This window comes from Sarcophilus harrisii, chromosome 3 (genome assembly GCF_902635505.1).
Source record: "Sarcophilus harrisii chromosome 3, mSarHar1.11, whole genome shotgun sequence".
Lineage (NCBI taxonomy): Eukaryota > Metazoa > Chordata > Mammalia > Dasyuromorphia > Dasyuridae > Sarcophilus > Sarcophilus harrisii.
Genome location: NC_045428.1, coordinates 4,733,572 through 4,754,662, shown reverse-complemented (window position 1 = coordinate 4,754,662; position 21,091 = coordinate 4,733,572). Strand labels below are relative to the sequence as shown.

Sequence of the window (21,091 nt, the reverse complement as noted above, 5' to 3'; positions counted from 1 at the left end):
TGTACTAATCTTTCTTTAGCCATTCTCCTTCTTGAGTTTCTCACAGTACTGAATGTCAAGGATTAGCTTGTCCTTCAGGAAAATTACTTTTCTTAGCTTCTCTGTTAATTTCCAAATTGTCTTCTACTTTTCTGACTTTTCCTGCTGTTTATACTTTATTGGTCCATCTTCTCTTTCTCACATCCTAAATATTACCTAAAATTCTGTCCTGAACTTCATTTCTACTTACATTCTCTCTCCATTTCATTTACCATCTTGTTGTCAATTCTCAGGTCTGTGTGTATAGCTTTCAAATGAACAATAGTATTTCCCTCCTCTCTTCAGAATTCGGTTTCCCACTTACACTTTCACCTAAGGGTTGTCCCACGTGAAACTCAATAACCAGACGTCAGTCTTTTCTTCCTATAACACTGACATACATAATCCACCACACTCCTGAGTCTATATATCATTTGAATTGGACTAACATGAGGTTGACTCTCCACAATGTATTTTATTTTATACCTTTTCTTTCATAGTGACTGTTACTACCTTTGTTAGATCTTCATTAACTTCCAAAAATCAGCCTTCTGTCTCATACCTTAATTGCCATTCACTCCCTATTATATTTCCCCCATATATTGCTGCCTTATTGACCTTCCCCAAGTAGTAAACTTAACTCTTCCAAAAGGCTTCAGGAGTCCTTCATTATTAGTATTCTAAATAGGGAATGCAAGGTCTTCCAGTGCCTTTCTTCTACCTCACTTTTCATCATGATCTCCAATTATTCTCCCTCATACATTGACATTACCAATTCACTGCTGGGACTGCTTTCCCTAATCTCTGTTTTCTGTCAAAATCCTATTCATTTTTCAAGATGTCACTCAAATTCATTTAGCTGCCTAATTCCATCCAACTAAATGTGCTATTTTCTCTCCATTGGGCTCCTCAACTAGTTCCTAGTTTGCTATCTGTCGCTGTGTCTGTCTTTTCTCTCTGTCTCTCTCTTCTTGATGTCTGTCTCTCTGGCTCAGTCTCAGTCTCTTTCTCCCCATTTATCACATCTTCCATGTAATATTGTTACTTCCATCATTCCCCATCCTCAATACAAGACCATAAGCTCTATGAGGACCAGCATGTGCCCTATTTACAATTCATTATGCTCAGCTCAGCACCTTATGTTCATGGAGCAATCAGTAAACTCCTGCTGAATTCTAGCAAAATCAGCTCTCATCAAATGAGGAATCTGAATAGGAGATAATGGGACATTCTTCCTCCTCATGACAGAGAAATATGAGATTTTTTTTTTTTTTTGCTGATAAGTAATTTTTTCACTACTAAGGCAGAATTAATTAGACATCTTTACAGCGTTAGGTGGTTTTTGTTTTGGTCTTCTTCTTCCTCCTCTTTCTCGTCTTCTTCCTCCTCCTCCTCTTCTTCTTCCTCCTCCTTTTTTTCCCCTTTCTCCTCCTTCTCCAAGGGAGGCTTCAGTTTTAATGGGGGGGGAGAACAAGAATGCCTTTTTATTCCCTTCAAAATGTGATGTGATGTGACATTTTATTTTTTATTAGGTATTTTATTTTTCAAAATACATGAAAAGATAGTTTTCAACATTCACCTTTCACGTTTACATAGTGTTCCAATTTTTTTTCTCTCTCCCCATTCCCCACACCATAAGAGAACAAGCAATCCAATGTAGGTTCAACATGTGCAACTCTTCTAAACATATCTCAATATTTGTTAGCCTGCACAACAAAAATCAGATGAAAAGAGGAAAAATGAGAAAGGGGAAAAAAACAAGCAAGCAATCAAAACAGCAACAACAAAAAGATTAAAATACTGTGCACTGATCCATATTCTGTTTCCATAATTCTTTCTCTGCATGCAAATGACAATTTCTGATGACATTTTTTTTAAAAAAAGCTTCAGTAAAATATTTTTTAACATGTAAGATAAAAGTGCCTCCCCCCCCCACCATATTTCTAGTTGATTGCTGGTACACCTCACCAGAGAAATTCTAATAGTCATGGTGTCATTAGTTCTATTCAGACCTGGGAGTTTGTGTTGTTGTTGCTGTTGTTCTGTTATTCTTTCTATGGTTTTGGGCCATCTCGATGGCCTTTGGATAAAGCACAAGGTATTTTCCCCAAGTAGTTCTTCCCATTCTGGACATAGAAGAGATCATATGAAAGTATGAAGAGGCAGAGGAGAAAGAATAAGTTCCTAAAGACATTAGAAAATAGGTTCAATTTACTGAAATCCAACTTCCTTTGGGGACATATATATAAACTGTTAAACACTCTGTCTCTAAGTAAATGGGTCTGAAGTTATGCATAATATAAATGGAAAGCTTTAAGAGACTTCAAATCTCAACTCAAATACTGATCCACTTCACCTCTGTTGACCTCAGTTGTCTCATCTGGAATAAATTCTGGAATAAAAAAAAATTCTGTAAAAAAATAAAAATAAAACTGGAATAAAAATTACAGCTGAATTGTTGTGCGGATCAAGTAAGATAATAAATGAAAAATGCTTAGCACAGTGCCTGGCACATGAGAAACATTATATAAATGTGAACTATTACTATCCTTGACTATGTGGTGCTGGAACTTCATTGCTTACCACTCCCAAAGAGACAATATTATGTGCTGTGATTTGATTTCCAAGACTAGTACCCCAAAGCCCACATAATCTGATTGTAAGTGCAGGAGGAAAGTATTATTAAATGAGAAATTTTGTGATTAAAATACTCCTATAGGGAAATGAATTCAACTTTTATATTTAGAATCGATAAATCAAAAATTAATTTTTTGCTGTATCTCAGGAATTATGCTAAAGGCTTCTTCCTTTCAGTGAGCCTCAGGTGCCTTCTTTTTTCCCAAAAAAAAACTTCCCTGCACCTTTTATCAGCTGAGCTTGAGCAGTGTTATTGAATGGAAGAGAGGGACTGGATCTCTGCTAGTGGAGAATTTGAGAGAGCGTTATGACAGCTGAGCTTAGTTCAATAGCACTGGGAATCTGGAGAGAGTGGGTACAAAGTATGCCATTCCTGTCCTACCTTGCTCCTGGCTACCACTAGCTATGACAACATGCATGACCCTGACCAAGAAACCAACATTGAGACAAGATTGTTTGTGTGTATGAACTTCATGGGGTTGGGTAGGGAGAATGGGGAGGAAAGGGTCCAACATATCCTAGAGGGACCCAATTGGAAAGTGAGGCTGCAGAATCTATTGGAAAGGGCACTGCATTTGAATCAGAAAGCTTCAGTTCTTTTCTGGCTTTGTGACACTGGACAATTCTCTTCTTAATGTCTCTGACTATGTTTCCATTTCCTCTTATACAAAAAGAAAACATTAGAAGAGGTGATTTGGATTTCAGAAAGGCTTGAAGAGATGTGCATGAACTGATGGTAAGTGAAATGAGTAGATCCAAGAGAACATTGTACACAGCAATAAAAGATTACAAAATGATCAATTCCGATGAGCATGGATCTTCAAGAGCAATATGATTCAGGCCATTTCCTATAGTCTTGTGATGGAGAGAGCCATCTGCACCCAGACAGAAAACTGTAGGTACTGAGTACGGATCACAGGATAGAATTTTCACTTTTTTGTTGTTGTTTGCTTGCATTTTCTTTTCTTTCTCATTTTTTTCCTTTTTTGATTTGATTTTTTCTTGAGCAGCATGATATTTGTGGAAATATGTATAGAAGAATTCTACATGTTTAACATATTGGATTATTTGTCATCTAGGGGGTGGAGGGAAGGGAGGAAGAAAAAAAAATGAAATACAAAGTTTTGCAAGGGTGAATATTGAAAACTACTTATGCATATGTTTTGAAAATAAAAAGCTTAAATTAAAAAAAAAAAGTGACTTGGAAGATCTCTTCCACTTCTGAAGCTATTATCCTAGAAGAGAAACAAATTCAAATGATTACAGTAGCAAGAATGATAAGGTTATTTTCTCCTTTTGGTACTGTTTCTGCCATCCTCTTGACCTCAAAATTATTTCCTGATTCCCTTTATTCCACCACTCCCTCTTTTTTAGTTCCCTTTTATGTGCCATCTTCCCTAATTACAATGGAAGTTCCATGAGTACAGGAATTATCATTTAGATTTGTATCCTCAGTACTTAGTACAGTGACTAGCACAATGTAAGTGCTTAATAAATATTTTTTTTTCTCTTCCTTACTGTTCCTTCCTTCATTCCCTCCCTCTTTCCCTTCTTTCCTCTCTTCTTCCTGCCTTTCCTTCCCCCTTTCATCATTCCTTTTTTTCCACCTTTCTTTCTTCCCTCATCTACCTCCCTCCCTTCTTTCCTTCTTTCTTTTCTTCCTTCTTTAATTTCTTCCTTTCCTCCCTATTTCTCCCTTCCTTTCTTTCTTCCTTCTTTCTTTCCTTACCTCCTTTCCTCCCTTCATCCCTTCCTCTATCCCTTCCTTCCTTCTCTTCCTTTCCTTCCTTCCTCCTTCCTTCCTTCTTTCATTCCTTCCTTCCTTCCTTCCTTCATTTCTTCCTTTCTGGGTTCCTTCCTTCTTTTCTACCTTCCTTTCTTCTTTCCATTCTGTTTTGAAAAATTATACTGAACAAGCTAGCAAGCGACCTAGATTTTAGTCCTCTTTCTTCCACTTCATAGACAAGCAGACTTGGAAAATCCCCTTCAATTTGCTTAGCTCAGATATTTCACTTATAAAATAATCATATCCGTACTTCATTTGCTTACCTCTAAGAGACATTACCAGGAAACTTCTTTGTAACTGTGAAAATCGTATATTGGGATGAGCTCCAGTGATTCTTGCTGAGACTGGTCTGCTGTCACATCACTTTGCTAACCCAATGTCTTATACAGGCCAGGTCTAAATCAGGGCTTCTCTCTGCATATGTCAAGGATTGGATTTGGGTCAGAAAGATGGAGTTCAAATCTTGTGAGTGACACCTGTGTGATCTCTAAGTCCTGCGCATTAATTGCCTTAGAGCTTCTGGCATCATTTTAGTTATTGGAGATACAAAGCCAACAATTAAGCCACTTTCTTCCCCAAGGACTTGGGGAACCTAGCCAAGTTACCTACCTTTACCAACCTGGTTCTCTCACTCGTGCCAATAACAAACAATGCACTTAGCTTATAGGGTTTGTAGAGCACATGTGAGTTAATGAATGTGAAGATTTTGAAAAATTTAAAAGACAATATACATTTCACTAGAAAAGAAGGCAAATAAAGGCAGGAGATGTGTGTGTGTGTGTGTGTGTGTGTGTGTGTGTGTGTGTGCGTGTCGCAACCATATTTGGCACCCCAAGCACAGAGGAGGTTCTCAATAAATGATTTGGGGGTTGGATTGGATTCTGTGATGCCTACTGCTGATGTTAGTGATAGTACTTTGGTGTTAATGACATCCTGGCTTGTATTCTGAGCTACTTACATTCAGGCTGAAGAAAGTAAGCATTCCTGGAAAATCTACATTTGAGCCCCTCGGCATTTATATGCTCCTATTAGAAAGTTTGCGTTGCATTAACTTCTTTGCATTTAATTTTACTTTTAAAGGAGAAATGAAAAATAATAAAGTAGCAGTGCTTATTAATGGTTGAGACTGCTATTGCTCATGCCGGCTTTGAAGTTAATACTTCATTGGAGATGAATGGGGCTGGGAGCTTGGAGATTTCACACACCACTGAGGTGAATAATAATCATGTCCCTGGCTCCATTTGCATAATGCTTTCCTCACAGAGAGCTCAAAGCACTTTGCATTCCCAAGACCTGGAACATTAGTACTTGTCTTGGACTCTAGGACTTAAAAGAATCAGTGTGTCAACATAATGAAATCAGGCAACAGCACCTTCGACCTATTGTGTCTCCTTTGGGTCTTTTGGTCTAGGGATGGTATGTAGGGATGTGCTCTCATTGGTCATATTCATCTCCTACCCACACGAATCATAAACAGACTCATCCTCCTTTGGAACACTGATCAAGATGCATCTTCAGCACTTTATAGCAAAGTACAATGTGCCTACAAATCTGCTGTCCTTGTTCTGTCCTCCAGGAACTCATACCCCGGAAAGGAAGGGAGCTAAGGACACACACTAGTAGCTCTGCTACTAGGGATCATTGATAAATTTTTGTCTTCTTTCCAGTTGCATTTACATTCACCACCACTGGCCATGTATCCCTTCTCATTCTTTCCTTTACAACTCTCTACTGGTATGTCTCATCTTCTGATGGTTCCTTTTTTATCTCTTTGTTGTTGTTGCTGTTCCTGTTCTCTGTCTTTCAATGTTTCCATCTCTCAGGTTCTCTGTTTCTAAATCTCTGTCTCTCATGTCTCTTTCTGTATTTTTGTCTTTTTGTCTCACAGTCCTTATCTTTATCTTCTTATCTCTTTCTGCCCACTTGTCTGTCTCTGTGTCTTTGTCTCACAGTTCCCATCATTCTCTGTTCATTTGTTTATATGTATCTCTATCTCTTATCTCACTGTTCCCATCTTTCTCTATTTCTCTATCTCTGTTTGTCCATTTGTCTGTCTGTCTCTTTCCCTCTGTAAATCCTCTTTCTCTTCCCATCTTTCCACTATGTATATTTGCCAAAGATTCTGATTTAGATTCTCTTCTCTTTCTTTATTCTTCCTGGTTATCTGATACATATTTAAGGGTTCAAATCTCAGACCAAGTAAATGTTTTCTGATCCCACCAATGCAAGTTCACTCCATCACTTTGTGACTTTTTGAAAATGTGCTCATCTTTGTCAATCTGGTTCTCATGTCCCCTGCCCCTAGAACAGGAGCCCACTGAAGACAGAACATCTCTGATTATGTTGGTGCTATCCCCAACCCCCAGCAAAGTTTCAAGCATATGGTGTAGTGGGCACTTGGGATCATATCATCAGAAATAGGAGAATCATGATGTAAAAGCTGAAAGTTAATCCAAAAGTCTTGGAGTCCAGACCCAATGTTTTATTTTATGATTATGGAACTTTAAGGGCTTCATTTTGAGAATATAACTACTTAGTATCCAAGGTATGATTCTCACCCAGCTCTTCTGACTTCAGAATATATAATAAATATATTGAAACACTTATTAAGTGAATAACATCCCATATCTTTTTCCTAAATGCAAGAACAAAATAACCAACAGAGTGCTCATTACCCAGCCTCAAAATTCTCCAAACCCAAGTCACCTTCCATCTTTTTAATCCCAATTCTTCTACATATGCATTACTTGGAAAGCCATGTCATGTCTCTGAGACTCAGTTTCCTTATCCTTAAAATAAGGGGATTAAGATTGGACTAGATGACTTTCAAGGTACCGTCCAGCCTTAGATCTATGAATTCATAATTCTCCCTGTAGTAATGGCATGGCAGCCTGCCCAGATCCAGGTTTCTGAATCATCTTTGATTTTCTCATCTCCTGCAGCCCCCACATCCAGTCAATCATTCAGTCAGTGACTTTGACCTCCCTGATGCCTCTCAAAGTCTGATCACTCATTGCAATCCATGTCACCTCCCTTGTCCAGCTTCTCATTAACTTTCAAAGGGACTGATCTAGTAGCATCAGTGCCAGCTGTACTCATCCTATTCAGTCTCATTTCCAGCCTCTCTCCCTAGATGTTTTGTCCAGAGCATCTTCTGAAAGCTCAGCTATCAGCATGTTATAACTACACTCTCCTCAATATTCAAATTAAGCTTTCATTTAATAAGCTCCTCCTCCTTGCCAGAGAATACTCAAGAGGGCAAGAAGCTAAAAATGAAACAGTCCCCGACCTCAGGAGCTTTCTGTTATATATAGGGGCTACACCTTTAAAAAAAAGAATTCAAAGTAGGAGGGGGAAGAAGGGCAGAAAGTGGAAGATGAAAGAAATTAAGAGAGGAAGAATAAGAACTGAGGGGAGGGCAATGATCCCAGTAAGATGTCACCAAGGATATGGCACCTGAGCTGTGTGTGGAAGAAGGAAATTGACTTCAGTATTGGCAGCTCAAATCAGTAAATGTTTATTAAGAACTTTCATACCAGATCCTAAGGTAGGTGCTAGAGATACAAATAGAAAGTGAAAACAGTTCTAATCCTTAGGGGACTGGAATGATAATGGAGGAGACAACATCTGTAGTTACTGGTCCATACAAGACACAGTCAAAGACCATACAACCTATTTTGGACACTGGCATCTGTTGGAACAGGAAGAAGCTTCCTCTTTTCAGAAGACAGTTCAAGAGCTTATTACTCAAAGAAGGCATTGATGCTGATGGCAGAGAGGAGAATGTAGATACATGGACATAGGAAATGACTTTTTTAGCTAGACCACTTTAGCCATGACTCAGAGGGCAGGAAGGGAGTGTAGAGAGAGATTGGAAGTCAACATTTGAAGGGCACTAATGCTGAACAAAGTTCTTCTTTGGGTTTGTTTATTTGATTATTTCATTTGTTTGTTTATTTTTGTTCTTGCTGTTGCTATTCTCATGGTAATTAATCTGCTGAAATGAAGGCTGCTCCAGAGACCTCCAGAAAACCAACTAGAACATTACAGACATGTTCTCAGGATACACACTGAGAGCAACCACTGACTATTCACCGTGTTAATAGGACCTGTTAACGTATAGCCTAGAAGTTACTGCTTGATTCTTCTTAGGGGAGGGAAGAGGCAGTGAAGACTCTCATCCCTTCTTCGAGATAGTCCAATGATGGTTCAATGTTGTGATGAAATCTTCTATGACAGGACCCCTAAGTTGCCTTCTCACATTCTTACTAAAACCTAGCTATGAAGGAAATGATAGCTGCTATCTAGTTCTCCTCCAAACTCTCTGTCTTATGACTACCACTAATACAATATATATTGGTTCTGATTCAGGATTTCAAGACAAAATCAGGGGTCCTCAAAAAATACTGTAAGGAAACAAGGTTATTTTGCTAACATCACAGAGAAAAAAATAGTCACATTTTGGAGATAAAGGACCTTGAATTCTAGCTCAAATTGCTAGATAATGCCTTTGTTGCAATTTGAACACATGCCTCTGAAACACAAAGTAAGAGCAATAGAAAGACATCTGATTTTATCCTCCAGAGGAATGAATTCAATTTGTGGCAAGGACACTGTGCTAATTATGGAAGTTTCAACAACATGGTTTGGTTCTTTTGGGGGTTGGATAAAAGTGAGTGGATTTAGCTATAAAGTCTTTTAAATTTCTCAAACATATAATATTAAATCATTTGAACTCTTTCAATCTTAGTTTACTGATTTATCAAATGAGACCAATAATTCTTCAATGATTCCTGCCCTTCTGTGGGAGTATTATGGAAGACAACCAAACAAAAACCCAAACAAGAAAAATCTTTGCAAGCTCAAATGAGATTTTTCAATGCTTTGCCTCTTGCAAGCTGATCTCATAGAAGAATATTCTCTTCTACATCCTCCAATGATAGGGACCATTAGAAAATAACTCCCTTCTTTTGAATTGCTCTCCACTTTCTCAGACATCAGGATCACAATCTCAGTGTTTTCCTTGACTCCTCATTCACACCCATTCCATTTATCCATTTGATTGTTAAAACTTGCCGTGTCTTCCTTTACAACATATTCATAATTTTCTTTCTCTTCACTTTCATAGTGAAGTACCATTAAAGTCCCCCATTGCTTCTCTCCTGACCTTCTAATTGGTTTCTTTGCATCTTCAATGCTTAGTATACTGCCCAGCACATAGTAGGGCAATGTTTACTTACAATGTTTACTTCCTTAACTTGGCTTGTCTCTAATCTTTCCTCATTATAAAAATTATCTATCAACATGTTCCTCTTTAAATCTAAGTCTGATTCTGTCAAAAAAGATTTCTCCTTATTTCTGAAATAATCTCCAGTGTCTCTTAATGATCTTCAGGATTAAATATAATGTCCTCTAGCATTTCAGACTCTTCACATGTCATCCTCCTCCAGCCTTTCCAGTTTTCTTTCATGTGATTCACCTCCACATACAATGAAAAACCTGTATACTGGCTTTCTTGTTCTCCTTGTACAGGACATTCTCTTAGATTGGTTTACACTGATTGGCTGATGAGTTGAATGTTTTTCCTCTTCAGCTCCTCACCTTGGCACACTTTCAATCCTTCAAGACTTAGTTCACTTCTTCCCTTCTGCAGAAAATATTTTCCAGTAACTGCTCTCTGGTAATATCTTGCTTCAGACATTATCTTTCAGGTATTCTATAGAAATTATAGTGTGTCTAGTTATTTACACTTGCAGCATATGTTGAGCAGTCAAATTTTTAAGTCTCACATGCAAGTGTGTCCACTCTTTCTCCGTTAAGACTTGAGGTAAAACCTAAAAGGTTTATAATTGACAAGGTTCGTTTCTTTTTTTAAATATTTATTTTTAAAGTTTATTCCTTTTATTTTTTTTGTTTTAATTTTAAAGTTAAACACATAATACAAAAGAATATTTTCATGAACATAGAACATATGGAGAGGATTCAATAATGGATTTCCCTTTCAAATTGTTTGCTCTTTGTTTTAAAGCTAGTAATAAACAGAATATCTACTTTTGAGTTCTTTCTCTGGAGGTGGATAGCATCTTTCTTCATCAGTCCAAGTCTCATTTTTTTCCTAAAAATCAATCAGTTTATCATTTCTTATAGTGCAGTAGTATTTTATCACAATCATATAACTCCATTTGGCACACAATAGAGTTTTAGAGATATCAATTACCTCTTTTCCTTGGCTCCAGAATGAACTTATGCTGACCTTGGATTTCAAAGAAATAATCCCAACAGATAATAACATTATCTTATTTGACCACGAGTTTCTGAGAATAGGAGACCCTATAATGAGTGGGAAGAATAGATCAGAATGCTTTCAACTGTGAAGCTGAAGTGAATAACTGAATGCCCACTGTGGCTCACAGTAATTTTGGGTACCAATTCCAGCTTCAATGGTTCCCTGTAGGATGGTGGCAATAGGTGCAGAGTTGAAAAGCATGGGAGGCAATACATCTTCTGACCATATTCTTCCACCCCCCAATTTAGGGGCTGTTTCATTTTATGTCAATTCATCTCTGTACATGGTCATTCCCCCCACCAAGAGAATATTCGTTTAAGGTTAAATTTCTGTCTTTGTGTTCCTAGCAGATAGAATACTGCTTATTACTAAGTAGCTGCTTGATATCTGCTGAAATTGAATTTAATGTCTCATTCACCTTGAGAAAGCCTTTGGGGACATCTTCTATTCTTCAAAATGTAGCAATAATGAAAGGACATTTTGTGTGTATGGGCTTGGGGGCAGTGTTGGGGGGGGATGTGTTTGAAATGTTTCACAGATTTAAAATATGAAGGTTAATCATTGCAAACAAATCCAGTGAACAAATTTCAAGTTAAGAAATAATGCTTTGATGAATCATCTACCTCCATCAAAGAAATTCATATTTTTATCAATATAATTTTGAATATTTCAGCATCTAATTTGGAATATTGCTTCATCCCTCTGCTCATGTATTTTCAACATCAAAAAAGGTAGGAGAAAGAGTTCTTTGGAATGTTCTTTCTTAGGTAAATTGAAAAAATCCCTCTAGGTGATCTTGGAGGTCACTGAGAGCTTTGGATCTCAATGACCCATAATGCCCAAGATGAAGAAGAAATGCAATATGGGGGAAAGACTATTGGGCCTTAGAGTCAGAAAGAACTGGGGCAAACACCTACCTCAGGTACAAACTCATTCAATTGCTGTGTGGCCATGTTCAAATGACTGAGCCTTTTACAAACTCAATTTCCTCATGTGTAAAGTAGACATGATACACCCCTCCCACTAGAAGGAGTTAAAAAATACCAAATGAGGTACTCTATACAAAGTATACTGCAATATTTAAAGTTCTGTGTTAAGAGGCCCAGGGACTCAATCTGAAATCCTCTCATCTAAGGGGCTCTCATATGGATAGAAGAAACATATTTTACCTTTGTACACTAACACTTAGCTGCAACTTATAAATAAATAATAATACTTGCAACTTACAAAAATAACTTATAAATAAATAAGGAGGAGGAGGAAGAGGAAGAGGAGGATGATATCTATAACAATTATAGAATTCTATTAGCTCTATTATCTCTATTATCTCTATCCAGAACTCTATTATAGAACTCTATTAATGGCCATTGTGCTAAGTATTTTACTGTTATGTGTCATTTTGATCTTCACCAAAGCCTGGAAAATAAGTGCTATTAAAATTCTCATTTTACTGAATCTGAAGTAGACAAGAGTGAAGTGACCTGTCCACAACTAGAGTCCAAAAGGCCATCTTCCTGAGACCAAAACCAGTGCTCAATCCATTCTACCACTTTGCTTCTCCACCTTCAATATTTAGAAAGATATCTAAGAAATTCAAAGACTTGCTCTGAATGTCAAAAGCAAGTATGTCTGTGCACAAGATAGGAATTGAGTGTGTATTCCTGGCTTCTAATCTTATTTTATTTTTTAAATATTATATTACATTTAATTATATTTAAAGATGGTTTTAAATTGCTCCAAGTATTAAGATCTTATACACCATGCATCATGCCTGGGTCTCATCATACAAATATTAATTGCTGCTGTTGCTGTTAACATGAGAGATTGTAAAAATGAGGTTAATGGTTAGCAGCAATAGCTTTACAATAAAAAACTTGATTCAAAGCTTGAGGCTTACTATTTACTGATTGTGCAAGATTACTTTCTCTGGATAATTGGTCCTCAAATAATAATCATATCCCATGGAGGAAAAGAGTGAAAACCATGATATATCTTCCCCAAACTGCTTTTCTTGTCCTTTTTCAAGTCTTCTTGCTTCCACTTCAAAGCACAGGTCAGGGGCCACCTCTTCTACTAGGTATTTGTGGAGCTCAGCAAAATTTTGACTTTTCTCCTTGAAATTACATTGCACAAAAATGGTTACAGCTGCCCTTTTTGTGGTGGCAAGGAGCTTGAAACTGAGTGGATGATTATCAATTGGGAAATGGCTGAATAAGTTATGGTATATGAATGTAATTGTTCTGTATGAAATAATTAGCAGGCTGATTAAAAAAAAAAAAAACCTGAAAAGACCCACATGAACCGATGCTGAGTGAAGTAAGCAGAACTTAGAGAACATCATACACAGCAACAACTTTCCTCTTTTCAACCATGAGGTGATTCAGGCCAATTCCAATAAATTTGGGATGGACAGAGTCATCCCATTGGGTGACTAGAGTGAGGTCCATTGGGACTGAATGTGGATCACAACATAGGATTTTCACCTATTGTTTTGCTTGTTTGTTTCCTTGGTTGCTTTTTTCCCTCATTTTTCCCTTTTGAGCTGACTTTTATTGCTCAGCATTATAAATATAGAAACATGTTTAGAATAATTACATATATTTAATTTATACTGGATTACTCACTGTTTAGGGAAGGAGGGAGAAAAATTTGGAACACAAGGTTTTGCAAGGGTCAGTGTTGAAAACTAGCTTTGAGTTGTATGTGTTTTGAAAAATAAAAAGCTAATACTAAAAAACAAGAAAGAAAGAAAGAAATTACTTTGCACAGTACAGAAATGAATCACTGTATCCATGCTGCAAACTCCCCTCCTCAAGCTGCTAAAGAGCTTCAAAGCTCTTTGAAAGCAGGTATTGTTGGATTTGTGCTTTCATATCCCAGATATGAATTCAATACTCAGCTCATGGATAGTAGGTGTTCAAGAAGGGTTTGGTAATTTGAAAATCATTAGTATACTCCTGGTAAAATCAAACTATCTTAAAATCATATATTTAACCTGGGAAAAAGCTTGAATAATCTTGACCAAACTTGTCATTTTACATAGTAGGAAGATGAGGACCATAGAGAAACAGGAACTTGCACAATTCCCATTCTACACTTTGTACATCTTTACAGGCAGCTCTTCATTAACCTGGTTGCAAACAATTCAAATTGCAGATCCTTTCCCCAGGGATACCTTATGTCAGAGAGGGTTACATCCATTCCATCTCTGCAATTTGGAAGGAAAGGAACCAGAGAGAGGGACTTTGGGACTAGAGCTGAGCCCATTGGTCTTTTTTTAACACCACAGGAAGCCACAAGGGTGCTCACTGGAGTATTAAGCCAAGGAGAAGAGAACACTGGTAAAGAAACACAGTTTTCCTATTAGCCAGCTGCTTTTGTTCCAAAAATAAAACCGGTCAATCCAGGCATGTTTTGAGGAAGTGTGTGTGTGTGTGTGTGTGCATTATTAAGAATCCATCCTTTTTTGTCTCCAGATAGGAAGATTCCATTACTGCAATCTGGCAGTATTAAGAACTAGGAAAGAAGATGATAATAAGACAAATTATAGGAGGCTGTGGGTGAGCAGAACCTCATCATCTATTGTGGCTCAGAGGTATATGCTGACACAAGGGAAAACCCCTGGGTGCCAAACTGGGACTAGGATTGATGAACCCACTGATCACAGAAATGGCCACATTTTCCAAGCTCAATTATAGACTAGAAAACTTGGCAACTTGAATGCTGCTTGTTTTATCTTTCGATCTCTTCATTTCTTCTGCCGGTAGAGTAATCCAGTGCTGCGTCACAGAGGACAGAATGAGGAAGAGGTAGAGGTAGAGGAGGGACAAGAGAAAAGGAAAAGGGAAGAAAAACAGAAGAGGGAGGAAGAGGAGGAGAAAATAGCAAAGTAGAGGGAATAATAGAAGGGCAAGGAAGAGAGGAAGGAGGAGAAGGGAAAAAGGAAAGAACAGGGAGACGCAAGAGACCAGCTTCACATGCTGTGTCTTTGACAGGGATAACTCCCAGTATCCTCCTGCTGCTTCTTTTTTCTTTCAGTCTTGTATATGTTGTGTTTTCTAGGGTTACTTAGGGTGCAGTGTCTAGCAGTGAGGACAGTGTGATGCTGATTCCTTCCTAAATCCTCACTCAGTTATGATAAAGCCATGAGTTTCTAAGGGCTTATGTGACTTGCCAGGCTCTCATAGCTACTAAGTGTTTAAGGTTAGATTTGAATCAAAGTCTCTCCTATCTCTAAGACAACACTAAACCACATCTTTCTCCGCCACCATTCTGCTCATATATTTTGGAGCTAAATATGTATCTATATGCTTCCCCCTTGATTTATTTAGCTTAGAATTATATCAGTTCTCAGAATTTGAGAGTTAAAAGGGACTCCTAGTCCAATATATCCCCTAAAACAACCCCTTTTATAAAAGACACAGTAATGATCTCCACACTCTGTTTGGAGACAGACAAAGCAAAGAAATCCATTTTCTATCAAGGAAGTCCATTTCACTTTTCAACAGTTTACAGCATTAGGAAACTTTTTTCCCCCTCAAATTCAATCTAAATTGTTCTCTTCACATGTGACAAAATTAAAAAAAAAAAAAAATCAAGTCCCCAACCCTATAAGATAAACTACCAAATGCTTGAGTATAGTAACCATGTCTCCTTTAAGTTTGTTTCTTCATGCCAAATGTGGCCAATACAATTGAGCAATCCTCACATATCATAAATCAAGTTTTCCCCCCATACTATTGTCTTCTTTTGAATAAGCATTAATTTATAAACATCTTTCTCACAATGAGGTACCTAGGATTGAGCTCAATCCTACAGATAACATTAGAAGGGCAACTGACAGAACATTATTAATTTGGTACTCTCAGAAGTAAAATCTTTCCTGATACAGTCCAAGATGGCAAAAGATTTTTAGTGTTCACAAAAGCACCTACTTACTTTTTAGTGAGTGATATACATCTGACCCTCCCTAATCTTGTGTTTGTGGAGCTCATTTTGTTTACCAAAGTGCAAGATTTTAAGTTTATCTTTATTAAAATTAATTATGTCAGTTTCAATCCCCAGCCTAATCAAGAGCCTTTTGGATTCGGACTCTGAAATCCAGTTCATTACCTGCCTGGATCAGCTTGATATCATCTATAAATTTGTAAAAATAAATTTGTGAGTATGTGTAGGAGAATGTATCATAAACTTTAAAGTGTGAAGGGAGGAGGGTATGTTTTGTTCTAGTTATTAATATACAATACCAAAACTTTTTTGAAAGACTAATTAAAGCTGGATGATTCTCAACTAGTCATTTTATGGTGTGGGTGGTAACACACCACTGGGGGCTCAAATGATAACATTAGGGAAAAAAAACTCTCCAGTTCCACCTCAAGCATATTCTTAAAATCTGGGTAGGTGGGGAGGAATAGGTAGCCTAGCTCTGGGAATTCAACTCATCATCAGAAATGGGATTTGCGATGAGGATACTCAGAGCTTATGTGGTCTACAGCTATGTAACCTTATTAACAATTTTCTTAGGAAGATGCTAGCATTATCCTCCTTTTATAGTTACGGAAATTGAGACTGGGTAGAATAGGTGACTTGGTCAATTATTAACTCATAAAGCAATAAAAAAATTATCTAGTAAATTTATAAGACAGGATTCATGACTTCATCTAATACTTTGTTCATTACAATGAAAACTGCAAAAATCACTATTTCTGTGATTTTTTTTTGCATCCTACTCACCAATTCAGTATAAATTTGACCTTTAGGCCCTCTCCAGAGAAAAGCATCAGGCACATAGCCAAAGTTATTATTTCATGAGAGGAATACCTTTCACTGTGAGCACTTCCCTTTCCCTTTCCATCCTTTGTAGCTGCTTCTTTTCCAACTTTACACATCTGTTTGTGATCCTTGTAATCTGTTTCTCCCACCTTACAAAAATAGCTTTTTATACATTTTTAATATAGCCTGTATTTACTTGCCTGTGTACATGTCATGTCCCTGCTTTAATGTCAGTTTCTGGAGGGGTTGGGAATATTTTCCTTTTGCCTTTGAATCCCAGAATTTAACAGAACGCCGAGCATATAATGCTTAAGCTAGACTTTAATAAATGACTGATTTGTTTCTCTTGCTTTCTCAAATATTGAAGGGGGGGGTTGTAATTGTTTTTATTTGTGACAAATGAAATACATATGAAATGCTTGTTCAAACATTTAATGTTTTGTTTTGTTTTGTTTTAATTTGAGACCAGTGAGATACATACCAAATGCTTGTTCAAACATTTAAGGGGTTTTTATTCTGTAGTTTTGTTTTGTTTTGAGACAAATGAGATGCATGGGAAATACTAGTTCAATTGTTTGAGAAATAATTTGACCAAAGATTTCAGGGACAATGTTCTTCCCACCCGTAACCACTAACTACTGCTTCCAAAATCAGCTTTTTGTCTGTTCATAAGTACCCATAAGATCCACAAATCTTCAGAGATTTTATGGGAAACTCTGTGCATATGGTTTGTGACAAATTCATACAAAAACTATGTCTGCACATAGCAACAAGAAATGGAGATGTGAATCACTATGTTAATCTGCTGTTTAGACAATAAAGTTTCTATACTTGGAATTAAAAACAAAACCTCAGATGATGATACCAGTGACCACAAGTTGACAAAGCCAGGCATAGAAGAAACTCAGTAAATCAGGACCACAAAGAAGACAGTGCCATTGGACTATTCCATTGCTTTTAATCTGGTCTGGAGTATTTGCATATTAACAATATGACAGTTTAAATGAAATGAAGTGAAATCTATGTGAGAGTGAGAGGGACCAAAAAAAGATTGAAAAGACAAGGGAAAAGGAAGAAGGAATCCTTCTTCCCAAGTTCCCGGGCTTCCTTGTGTTGTGCTCCTAAGCAATACCACTTCACTCCCATATTGTCATTTCTAAGTAGGATGAATGTTGCACAGTGCCATTCTATGCATAGTCTGAACCAAATGAAGCGACATTGCTCCGCAAAGCAAAGAGCTTCTAAATTGCCTTCTGTCCCAAGGCCATGAGTCTGTGTGTGAAGAGGAAAGAGAAAAACCACAAATCATCAGCTACAAAAACAACCACAGTTCACAAATTGACTGGGCTTTAAATTTAATTAATTGATGGAAAAGGATATGAGACTATTGAATGAGCACTGACTTTGGAGTCAGAGCAAGAACTGATGCTGCCTGAGACAATTGGATTTGCCCAAGGTCACATCAATATCATGTGAAGGTACTGGGACTTGGATGTCTATGTATTCTAAATTCAAGATCAACATTCTTGACCATGTCATCAGGTCTCCTTCCCTGAGGGCAAACGTGAGGAAATTATACTTGTCTACTTTTTCACTTAAAGAATACATTTTTAGCTTTACCTCTTCATTTAATCTATTGTAAAATAGAATCTTAATTTTTCTTTTGTTCACTTGTTTCTGTCATGTCCAGCTCTTCACAACCCCACTTGAGGTTTTCTTGCCAAAGATACAAAAGTGGTTTGACATTTCCTTTTCCAGCACTTTTTACAGATGAGGAAACTGAGCCAGACAGAGTTAGGTGACTTAGTTAGGGTCCCACTAGCTAGTAAGTATCTGAGGTCAGATCTGAACTCAGGAAGATGAATTTTCTTACTTCAGGTCCAGGATTCTGTCACTCTAGCTACTGTACTATCTATCTGCCTCCATTAAATAGGTAAATGCATATGCATATATATATATATATATATGTATATTAATATATTTGCACAGTGTATTTGTACATGCATTTATATATGCACACATATATACATGTGTACATATAACCACACAAATGAACACACATGCACATGTATACAATGTATTGCAGACACATGCATACACAGAAATGTAGATTCATCAGAGCAACGGAGCAGATAAGGATAAAAACTCCAGAGTTTTGTGCTAAAATTGTCCGGAGCTGAACCCAAAGTGGCAATTTAAAACATGACTTATATAGAGAACTGAATCTTTGATAGATCTAAGCAACCAATGCTCTTTCAAAAGTTAAAGGAAATTTGTGGGCAAAAGGTCTCTCTGCTGTCCTGTTTTAACGTCTCCTAAAGACTCTGTTCAACACTCCTAGAATCATATTACTACCTTCTTGGAGATGTTGATCGTGCTACCTTCTTGGAGATGTCTGGATGCTCAGGTCAAGGCCTCAGCTTCATGATAATTGTTGTGGGTGATGTGAGAAGAGTATCAACCTTATTTTGGAATTTATTAGCTCACCAGGAAGAGATGAGGTGATGTCTCAGAAGTGTTTTAATTTCCATTTCTCTGATCAGTAATCATTTAGAACATTGTTATGTTACTTTTGATACTTGATTTCTTTTTCTGAAAACTGGCAATTCATATACTTTAATTCCCACTGGGAAGTGATTTGTATTTTTATAAATTTGGACTCAGTTTTCTAAGTATTTGTAAACTTGTTTTTCCTCCAGTTTCCTATTTTTCTTCTAATTCTGGCATCATTAATTTTGTATGTGCAAAAGCTTTTTTTATTTCATTTAATCAAAATCATATATTCCCATGATGCTTTCTATCTCTTATTTGGTTATAAACTCTTCTTTTGTCCACATATCTGGCAGGGACATTTTCCCAACATATATCCTTTAAAAGAAAATTTGCATTGGTTGATATGTTCCTTGCTATTTTCTTCATGTAACTTCTTTCCCCTTCTATACTAAAGTTAGTTCTTATTTTATCCTTAAAAATATCATTCTTGAAAATCTTCCATTCCTCCAGGTTGATATTCCTTACAGAATTTTAGACTACAGAATGCCAGCCTTTCCTCTCAAATCTTAGATATCTGCTTTCCCTAAAAATTTCATTTTCCTGTCAGATTATAAATCTATCTTTCTTTTCTATCAGAGACGTTAAGATCACCATTTCAGAAGATCATAGTCCACTTAGTACAAACTTCCCATGAATTAGAACTCATTTTGCACCATAGGTGAATAGTGGACATCTCATTTTTGCTTGAAGACTTACACAGGGCATGGTTTGGGAGATTAGGAGACACACCACTTGTTCTACATGACATTCATACCTTTTTCCACTCCTTGGTTCTATCACTGTCTCAACAATTCATTTTTTCTTGTGGATGAGAATGAGATCCACAATAAAAAGTTATTATTATTGGTTCCTCCACTTTCACCTTTAAAAATCACTTGAACCTTATTTTGTGTTTGTCCAATTAGGAGGAATTGCTTTCCTTGTACAGGTAAGGTCAGAAAACTTCTAAGGTCCCTTCTAAGTCTCTAATTTAACAAAAACAACAATGAGAACTAATCTTCCTAGCAATTAGAACTGATGAAAAGAGAATTGGGATATTCCACAAGGTCCATGTTGTCTCCATCACTGGAAGTTGTCAAATGGAAATAGGATGATTTCTTATCAAATATATTGTGCAGGAGATTATGGCTGAAACATAGAATTATGTCTAGAACTTCACTAAAATATCAAATAATGAGAATGTTTATCAATGTAATTAATATAAATATTCACTTAATCCAAAGCAGTCATAGTTTGGTATATAGAGTGCTGGTACATTCATGCCTCCCCTCTATGATGATCTTAGTAAAAGAAGCATCCAGTCATATTCCCTTAAGAATGGCCTTCATTTCCCCTAACTTTTCACTGAAGATGAGGCATTATTCTGAAACTGTTCATGCTCCGTTTGAGCCCAAAGGTAAATTGGTTTGTGAAGCTGGAAACACATCCATTTAGTTGTCTCCGTAGCTCAGAAAAATGAAAGAAGACCTGCTTTGAAGTTTTTGGCATTTTTGATCACTAACCTTGAAAAAAAATCAGAGAGGAAATAAGACGACTTTAGTAAAAATAGAAAACTGAAAAATCTGCATCTTGCATTTTTTTTTTCATTTTAGAGATGGTTATCATGATTCTTTGGGAAAATGGTGAATTTGCATTGAAACTGTGGTAAAAGTGAGCATGCCTAAGGAACTCTCGAAGCCTGAAGGTAGCCATCCAGTGACCAGATGAAGCATGGAAAAGACTTAGAGGCACTGCCTCATTTGTTTCTCACATGTCTCATAAGGTGAGGACTATTATTGTGTCTATTTAATACATAATGGCATTGAGTACCCAAGATGTGAGATTATTTTTTTTCTAAGATCATATATTCAAAAATAGTAGGAGAGGATTGGACTCCCTGTTCTCCCAACCCCACTTCCAGAACTCTAGCCTCTGATTCTTTGCACTTAATCTACTCTTTCTAGTAGTGGTATTTTTGGAATGATGGCTGCCTAGTATGTCCAAATTTCTTTTTCCTATAAAAAAGAACAACTCTGAATTAATAGTGACCTATAGGTAAA

The 21,091-nt window shown here is 36.9% G+C and overlaps 1 long non-coding RNA gene across 1 annotated transcript in view; it reads left to right on the top strand.

Moving 5' to 3' along the window:
* Positions 1-20,859, top strand: part of LOC116422979 — a 104,756-nt gene extending 83,897 nt beyond the window's left edge. The window contains exon 3 of the long non-coding RNA XR_004233468.1: positions 20,645-20,859. This is a non-coding gene — a long non-coding RNA (uncharacterized LOC116422979). The remainder of the gene's footprint in view (positions 1-20,644) is intronic.
* The last annotated feature ends 232 nt before the right edge of the window (positions 20,860-21,091 follow it).